Raw genomic sequence first — 9,896 nt, forward strand, 5'->3', positions numbered from 1 at the left:
TTGGACATTTGGACCAGTAATAAAATATTTCCAAGGCGCAGACATCGGACGTGGTTTTGTGTCACCGTGCACACCTTTCTAAAGCCACAGCCACCTTCAACGACCTGATTTCCCTGAGTCCTGCTGCAGCTGCCCCAGGCCTGGACTCACGGTACCCTTCAGGATGAGGACAAGTCTCTGCCGAGATTCTCCGCTTGCAATTTGACTGGCGTAGTCACTGCAGTTTGCGTTCTAGGCCCCTGAGTGCTTGACACACAGTCATCCCAGCCGGTGACTGTCCATCCTACATCACCCTTGCTTTTACCACTTGTGCCCTTTATCTTATGGACAAACATGTTGGTCTCCAGCACCGCCTACTGTAATTTCCCCGTGGGCTCATTTTTAGAGGAGTTACTAAAGCATGATACCGCACTAACCTCTCGCTTCCCCTTCATTTATTTTTCCTGCTCCTTCAAAAGTGCTGAAATGGAAGTGATCAATATTCATAGCCTTATGCCATCTGGGATTCCTTGTGCGAAAATGAGCACTTTTTAAGTTCCAAGCCTCTTCACCTTTGCTGCACTTGATGCCAACCGACCGCCCCTCCTGCAGCTTCTTCTTCCTTCCTGCCCCGTCAGTGAAGGCCTCCTCGCTCTCTCGTCAACATCTGTGCACATGTCAGTTCGCCACAGCAGAATTAATCCTGATAGAATTTCTCTCACCCTGCTGGAACTGTACTCAGTGACTACATCTAATAAATTGCTCAAAGCTTTTAGTAGCATCGGTTTTAGATAGAGAGCTAATCAACCCTGACATCAGTAACACATTCTAAATTTAAAGCCATCAGCTAATGCTGTGTTCATTAATCATTTTAGTTAACCATCTTGTTTGGCTTGATTGGATTTGACGGTGTAAACAAACAAAAAAATGCAAGTTTTCTACAGTTGAGTATATTTAAACAAACTGATTTAATCTTTATAAATTCATTATTTAAATCACATTAATGGAGAATTTAAAGGTTTGTTAAAAATGTTTCTCATGATTCTAAATAAAAACCAAGCATAACACATTCCATTGCTTCATGGGTTCTTGAAATGTCAGTTTTAAAAGTTGCTGCACCTCATCTAAAATGGCTGGACCAGGGCTTCCCTGGTGGCGCAGTGGTTGAGAGTCCGCCTGCCGATGCAGGGGACACGGGTTCGTGCTCCCGTCCGGGAAGATCCCACGTGCCGCGGAGCGGCTGGGCCCGTGAGCCATGGCCGCTGAGCCTGAGCGTCCGGAGCCTGTGCTCCGCAACGGGAGAGGCCACAACAGTGAGAGGCCCGCATACCACCAAAAAAAAAAAAAAAAAAAAAAAAAAATAAAATGGCTGGACCAGAGGGCCAGTAATTCGGCTTGTCCTGAACCGCGTCACAGAAATGGGACCCAGCTGAGGCTTTAGCCACCATTCCTCTGATGCTGGAGAACATTTAAATGCTGTCTGTTGAGTATGGGCAGGAATTTGGTATTTTTCTGCTATTAAGCTTGGTTTGTGCATGCCATATTACATAGAATCTTTTGACATTTTGGATTTTGTGGGACCTAACTGGTGTATTTGGCAGACTTCTCAAGAACTAAATATACAAGAAGTTTATGATCCCCATTTATATTTTTAAAGGGGTGTTCATATTAGTCAATTAACAAGGCTGGTTAAAATGTATTGTAACCACTTCTGAGCAATGTAACATCAGTTTTACCAAGCACCTAAATTATAAGATTACTCATTCACTGATCTATGTTCCTGCTGAATCTCTGAGCCCTGCAACGTCTGGTCAATTATTCAGCTACCACCAGGCAAGACAGGCAGGACAAAGGCTGAGGTCACTGAGTCTAGGAGATCCCAACCTTGGACTGTCTGGGTGCAGAGCCATGGTTTTCTGCCTCTAGGGGTCACGATGAGTGTCCCCAGCTTTCCCAGGTCCATCTGGGTTTTCTACCCGGCCCCAAGCCAGGTGCCTACCTGGGTGCTGCCGTGATCTGGAGCCAGAAGGGAGGTATTTTCAGGGCGGTTACACACATACAGGCGATAGAAATCTACCCGGTTATTGGCCAGGAGGCCAGGTAAAATTTTTAAATTTTCTCTATCTCCAATCTCTTTGTCTTCCATTTCCAACTCATCTCTGTACTTCAGGGGTCCAGTGAAGTGCGCTGCACACAGTAGGTGCTCAATATTGCACGCTAAAATCCTCCTCTTGGCTCCGCAGCTGCATTTTTGGGCTTTCCCTGGCCTGGACTTCTATCTTCATGCTCTGTGCCTCACATCGTTCCTAGTTGAAACTGTCTTGGGAGCAGCTAGCACTGGGAAAAAGCACATGAAACAAGTCATGCTGAGGTGCCATCGACTGATAACAGCACCTGTGTATCCTCCCAGGCAGCACTTGTCTGCACAGGGGCCACAAACCAGCAGCCGTGAGCCCTATACGGCTGCCTTCAGTGTGTTTCACGTGGCCTTCACGTTGTTCTAAGCACTTCTGAATTGGATGCCAGCATCTCAAAATCAGCAGACCTCACCCAAATGATTTCCCTTGAGCAGTCAGAAGACTGGGTAACACCGATCTGCGGTTCCTGCAGGGTGACAGCCAGCTGAGCTGAGGAGAGGTTGTGCTGAGCATAGTGCCTGGCCCATAATATGTGCTCAATAAGTTTCTTAGACGCAGAGTAAGAAGGAAGCTCACGAATAATACAGTTGTAGTTGGCTTCTCACTTCTACTGATAAGTTACTCTCACTTAAAAAACAAGCCCCGGGCTTCCCTGGTGGCACAGTGGTTGAGAGTCCGCCTGCCGATGCAGGGGATGCGGGTTCGTGCCCCGGTCCGGGAAGATCCCACATGCCGCAGAGCGGCTGGGCCCGTGAGCCATGGCCGCTGAGCCTGCGCGTCCAGAGCCTGTGCTCTGCAACGGGAGAGGCCACAACAGTGAGAGGCCCGTGTACCGCAAAAAAAAAAAAAAAAAGCCCCCAAACAAATACCATTTTATGATAGGTCCAAATTATTTTTAAATACTATACTATTTTAAATATCTAGTGATATATGTATTCAATGCCATCTAGCTATTATTTTTAAATTTTGTTTCAAGTTTGAATACTAACTGAACATGTAATAGATAAACAGTTAAATAATGAGTTGCGGACTTACGTAAGATGAAATAAAATATTTGTTTCAGTGGTAATGTACCTATGGTTAAATCTAGCATAATTATATTATCTACCTTAATACCACTGCTGTTCATGACAAGCAGCAAACTTAAACCAAGGCCTAATACCTGCACATATCATTTCTGTTCTTCCACTGACCAGCTCTGTAACATCTGCGTTCTATATTGCAGGCCACTTAACTGGTAAGAAAGATAATCTCCCTCTTTACTATATCAAAACAACTTTCCTCTTTGGGAAGCAAGCTCTGGGAGGCCGAGGCTGGCTTGGGGGTGTTCTTTGTTCAGCTGTCCAAAGGCTCAATCAGTCAATCAAATACAAAGCCAGAAATACAGATTTTCTGAAGCAGTGTGTTCGTTTTCTTTCCAGCATGATGTGGAAGAGAACGGATTAATGACTATAATTTCTTAACAGTTATGATAAGTAAATAAATGCTTCTGAGCTTTCTTCAACTAGGTAGATTGAAGAGAAAAAAACTTGTCACTACGTGGAAAAATTTTATTTAAAAAATTATTCTAGTGTAATTCCTTATTGAGAATGAAAAAAGATGTCAGAGAAATTATGCCTTTGACTATAATAGAAAATATGAAGTTTTACATCATCTCACCTCCCACATTGAAATTCACCAAAACAGCATTCAAAGAGAACTTAGATTTAAAATTCTACCGTGGGTGGTTAAGTGTTCCTAGCCTACTCTCGGTTGTTACTGTAGGTAGGCACGTGAGTGTAGTGGCAGAAAATGTTAACTTAAGGAAATTAGAACTTTAAATGACACTGTTAAAGTAAATAAGTCATTAAGAATGGTTAGTCACCAAAAATGACCAATGCTTCCTTTCAAATTTTAAATAATGATAGTCAAATAAAGGCAGCTATCTAAATTTTATTTAAAACCCCACTTGAAAAACTGGAAGGCAGACTTCAGGGCTCCTACATCAGTACAGAGTGAGGGGAAGAGGTTCCGGAAAGGACAGCCACAGAGGGGAAGCAGCACCTTCTGCACGCTCTGCCTAAGTCTCTGGATGACCTCTGAGCCATGCCCGTGTGAGGCGGACGAAAGCCTCCTGGCTAAGGCTGAGGGCACTGAATGTGACTTCAGCTGCTACCATGACAGGAGAGACAAAGTTAAGGAGTAGCAGTACAGCCAGAACAACCGCCTGTTAAAACAGTAACACCACCACCAACCTCTTCAGAAGAATAGAAGTGAATTCAGAGTCTCTACATTACTCAAAGATCTAGGATACAACCAAAATTACTGGGCATTTAGGAAAAAGGGAAACATGACTCACAATCGAGAAAAGAGCAAATTAATGAAGATTAACCCCAAGATGATTCATACGCTGGAATTAGCAGACAAATGTGTCAAAGCAGCTATTATAATTTTGCTCAAAGACACAGTGGAAAATATGCCTTTAGTAAATGAACCAATAGGGAATCTCAGCAGAGAAACAGAAATGGGAAGACAGAACAAAATAGAAGTTTTAGAACTAAAAGATACAATATCTGAATTAAGAACAAAAAAATCACTAGCTGCTTTTAACAGATGATTGGAGATGCAGAAGAAAGAATCAGGGAACACAGAGAACAGATCAATAAAAATCCAATCTGAAGGTCTGAGAGGAAAAAAAAGAATGAAACCAAAACAAAAAAGGACAGAGCCTCAGTGAGTTATGTATAATATCAAGAGGTGTAATATATATTTAATTGAAATTCAAAAGAAAAAGAATGGTAAAAAGTAACTATTTGGAGAAATAATGGTCCCAAATTTTCCAAACTTGGTGAAATACATAAATTTACAGGTGTTCAAAGTTCAGAAAACCCCAAATAGTATAAATATGAAGAAAATCATGCCTAGGCACATCACAATCAGATTGCCGAAAGCCAAAAATACAGAGAAAATTTTGCAAGTAGCCTGAGAAAAATGACAAATTACATATAGGGAAACATAAGAGGGAGAAAAACATCTGAATGACCTCTGCTCATCAGGAAAAAATGGAGGCCAGAAGTAATGGAAAGACATCATCCTTGGCAAACGTGTCTTAAAGCAGCTCCAAAGGAGCTTTATTATATATCTATACATATATATATATATATATATATAATATATATATAAAGGATATGCATATATATTATATATAAATTTTCCTAGTAAGACACAGAAAAACAAATTTTTCCTATACTCTTGGATTCTCTTGAGCATTGCATAACACGTAGTAGGTGCTTAATAAACCACAGCTATCACTGCTGTATTATCTAATGGAACACAGTCTTTTAAATGTTTTAATGAGAGTAACAGTATTAGACACTATTACTGTGGATTAGAAATTTTAGAAACTCTTCTATTAACAGAATGACAAAAGATGGGAACTTTACCCTAAATGACTAACTTTATACACGAGGAAGTCAGGTTGACTTCCTTAAGGTCACTGTATGATGCAAAGGTCCTGTCTCAGTAAAATACTGGATGGGGAACTGAAAAATAAACTCAGAAGAAAAATAAACTCGCTGCTCAAAGAAAGAAGATGAAATGTTAACTCAGTTCCCAGGGTAAGAAAGGTAGCACGATCAATCTCCTACAAATCAACAGAATGCCTCTTCAACATGGAAAATGGTGCTAGCTACTCTTAAGTGTTGAGAAATTCATCACCTTCTCATCCAAGACTAACACTCTTGAACTAGCTATTCATTAAAAGATGCAAGGTGGACTGGAAAAGGCTGACTCTGGAGTTTGAAAAGTGAGTTCCACCTTTACTAGCTGTGTTATCTTGGAACAGTTATTTGACTCTTCTAAATTACAACTTCCTGTTGTGGGTGACGGACATGAGAATTCATGTGGATTACAGTAAAAATTCGACCAGATAATGTCTATGAAAAGTACTCTGTAAACCAGTATTTAAAACGTGATTATCACCTGAATATTCTGACTTAAATAGCGTTGAGCTGGGACTGAGAGATGGGTTTGGTTTAGAAAGCCTACCATCATTATTATAGGGCCATCCTTTAAAAACTCCGTTTACCTAAAATTATACAAATCCAATTATTCAAGAGCTTTCCCTATACCTACAAGATAAAAGTCAAAACTGCTGAGCAAGCGGTGTCTCAAGCTGATCGCGAGTGGGATGTTGGCGCTCATCTCTATATAGGTGTCCGTCAGAGCGCTTTGCAAGCCGCGGTCTTCCTTCCTGGCTCTCGAGTTTCCGGGGAAGGGCTGTAAGCTTCAGGTCCGCGGGTGCTCCCGCAAGAGGGGCAGGCGGCGGCAGGGACGGCCACGCTTCGGTCGTGCCTTACTTTCTTCCTAACAATTCTTGCGCTGCGTCGCTACCGTTATAAAAACGGTCCGGCAGGGGCTTTTTAAACACCTAGGGCGTTTTCGGCTTTTATTGCCAAACTGGCCGACCACCACACTCGGCTGCTCCGCCTCCCCTTTAGTATCGGAACTCGGCTCGTGGCTCCCTGCGGCCCGTGACTCCGAGGATCCTTTCTTGGAGTCCACCGACAGATTGTCCTCAACATCTGGGGTTGCGCACGCGCCTAGCCCAGCAGAGAAACCGTGTCGCTGTAGACGGGCGCCTAGAAGCGCCGGGCACCGTTCGGGCCCCGGAAGGCCCAGGGCAGCGACCGTTCGCCCCGCGTCGCCCTCGGGGTTCTCTACGGCGGGCGGGCGGGGGACGGGGTGGGGTGAGGAGGCATGGGAAGGAAGGGGCGGACTGTCCAGAGGAATCCGCTTGGGGACTCTCCGCAAACCCCACTTGGCCCTCCGGCTCAGACACCGCCACCCTTCCAGCCGGAACGCGTCTCCCCTTCTTTAGATTGACTTCTTCGGCTTTCCGTTTTCCTCTCTTGGGGAGGGGCGGGACTTCCGGTTCCATCTCCTAGCAACTTCCGGCGAGAGCTGACCGACCAAAAAAAACACAAGAGGCACATAGGTGCCCCGGCCAGTCGGGACAGAGCAAGGGAACTTGATGTGGGTTTTACTAATACAGTTCCAGGATCCTGGTTTTTGGTCATGGTGTCCGGCGCGCAGTCCACGAAGGAGTCGTCCTGAGGGCTGCCGGAAGTCGCTCAGCGGAGAGACAGGAAGTCCCTCCCCTTCCTCCCAGAGGGAAGACGGTGAGCCGGAGGAGTCAGTCAGAGGGGCGAGCAGGAGGGATTCCGTCGGCAAACAGGTAAGTTATTCTCTGGCCGGGGCGGGGGGTTTGGAGGCGGGGACCGTCCAGCGTCAGCGCGGGGCCTGGGGGCGGTGGCTTGAGGGCCCAGGCCCGGGCGGTTGGGCGCCGGGAGCCCCGCCAGGGCCCTTCGCTCTTCCTCCTCCCCCCTTCCCCCCGCCTCCGCCCCTCCCCGCTCGCCGGTCCCTCCCGACGCCGCCCAGACTCACCCGACACACGCCCGCCGCCCGCGCGGCCTCGCGGCTGCCCGGGCTCCGCGCCGCCAGCCGCTGCTCGCCCCGCGGCCCGACTCACACGGGCCCGGCTGTCAGGGCGGAGGCGGCAATCCCGCGCGCCCCTGCCCGCGGTCGGGCGCTTCTCGCAGCCGGGCTTCCCCCGAGTGAAACGCACATCCCGAGCTGCCGCGTGTCGGTTTCCTCCGGCTGCCCGCCCCCTCCCGGTCTCCCGGAGCCGCGCCGCTGCCACCAGCGTCGGCTTCCGTTTAGGACGCCGGGCGGGCAGCGGTCTGGAGCACTGGTGCCCGAGAGCGGCACGACTGGAAGGGAGGGTCCTGGCCGCTCGGGTTCAGCCGCTCCGCCCTGGACGGAGACCCCAGGTTGCCGCACACCACTTTTTGCAGCAGCGGGTACCCCTCTTCCCATCTAGCGGGCACGTCCTGTGTGTTCTTGTCCGCTCTCTGGGGACCAGTCTGGTGGAGACGGGTGGCAGGAGGGGCTGACCCCTGTCGGCTGCGTCGAGGTGGGAATAGCTTGTTTATTTTCAAGGGGGAATTCTGGAGTGGGATATCTTGGCAGGGTTGGCATCCAGGGACACACGAGTAGGATTTCTTTATTTTATAGGTAACCATAGCCCTAATGGTGACTGAGGTATAACGTTACAGCTCGTGCCCGTGGAACTAATTACAGTGTGCACCTGTTCTGCGGTGAGGTGTTAGTCCAGCTGGAACACCGTACAGGGAAGGACGCTGATTATCTATTGACTAGAACATCATTAGGAGAGCTCATTTGATATATACGCTGTATACTTTATTTAGCACAGCAGTTTGTAGAGCAGGAATTAACCCCTTTCCACCAACTGAGACCCAGATTAAATAACTTGACCAAAGTTAACGTCCGGATTCAAATCTCAAATGTTTGTTACTCATTCTTCAAGTTTGCTACATGTGAAATTACTAACTCCTAGTATCACGTCTGGAAAACACTAAGGCGGGGACTTCCTGGTGGTCCAGTGGGTAAGACTCTGCACTCCCAATGCAGGGGACCCCGGGTTCGATCCCTGGTCCGGGAACTAGATACCGCATGCATGCTGCAACTAAGAAGCTGACAAGACGCAACTGAGAAGCCGGCATGCTGCAACGAATGATCCCTGGTGCCGCAACGAAGAAACAAACAAACAAAACCCGCTAAGGCAAGGCTCTGTAGTAGCTAATGTCTTCTAACACGATGTGTAAGACAGTTGTGATGATTGCTGATAGCGCAGTTGCTATTGGTGCCTTTAAAAAAAAAAACAACCTGTTATTTTGGAATAATTTCAGATTTACACGAAAGCTGCGAGATAGGACAGAGTTCCACTGGTGTTTAACAAAGCAGAGTGGCTCCACTTAATAATCACTGGTTCCTGCTTCATGCCAGACACCATTTTAGTGCAGGAGAGAGTAACATATTGCCCTAGATGACTTCAAGGTCCGTTGGAGGAGACAGATACATAAACAAATGTAATACCTTTTACCAAGTGCTGAAATGGAGATACGGGAGCACAGAGGAAATGATCACTGCTGGGGTAGGAGTGGTGAGAGCTTGCAGGCTATATTTGAGTGGAGATCTTAAGGGTTAATGGGTATTCACTTGATGGATGGGACATTTTCCCCAACATTCATTCTAACTAGGTTTGTTTTATTAGAGGAGAACTCTCTTTTATAAAACAGACTCTTCTATTGATTCACCTCCCTCTCTCACAGCCCCTCTAAGAAGAGATTTGTTTCACAGGTATCACAGGTTGCGAGAAGCATCCCAGTTTATAAATCCATGAACAGGAGGATAAATGAAAGCTGTGTAGTAATGGAAATATCTAGATCTATACATTTTAAAATTCTTTGATTTTCTTGCTTGTAAATACTTCCTGTGGTTCGATCACAGTCATTATGAGAGGTCATGGAGCACAGTTCTGCACTGTAACTTGGCGTGTTAGATCCCCACACCAGAGGGGACATTTGAGTGTCTTAGCTCTTGCTGCTATAACAAAATACCATAGCCTGGGTAGCTGAAACAACAAACATTTATTTATCACAGTTCTGGAGGTTGAGAAGTCCAAGATCAAGCTGCCGATTCCTGCTGAGGGAATCTTCCTGGCTTGAGGATAGCCACCTTCTTGCTCTGTTGTCACGTGGCAGAGAGCGAGAGAACTCTGGTCTCTCTTCCTTTTGGAAGGGCACTCATCCCATCTTGGGGGCCTCACCCTCGTGACCTCAGGTAAACCTACCTTCCAGAGGCCCGGTCTCTAAATACTGTCACACTGGGGCGTAGGGCTTCACCATACGAGTTTGGGCTGGGGGCTGGGGGCGGGAA

Source organism: Hyperoodon ampullatus (genome assembly GCF_949752795.1).
Source record: "Hyperoodon ampullatus genome assembly, chromosome: 13".
Taxonomy (NCBI): domain Eukaryota; kingdom Metazoa; phylum Chordata; class Mammalia; order Artiodactyla; family Ziphiidae; genus Hyperoodon; species Hyperoodon ampullatus.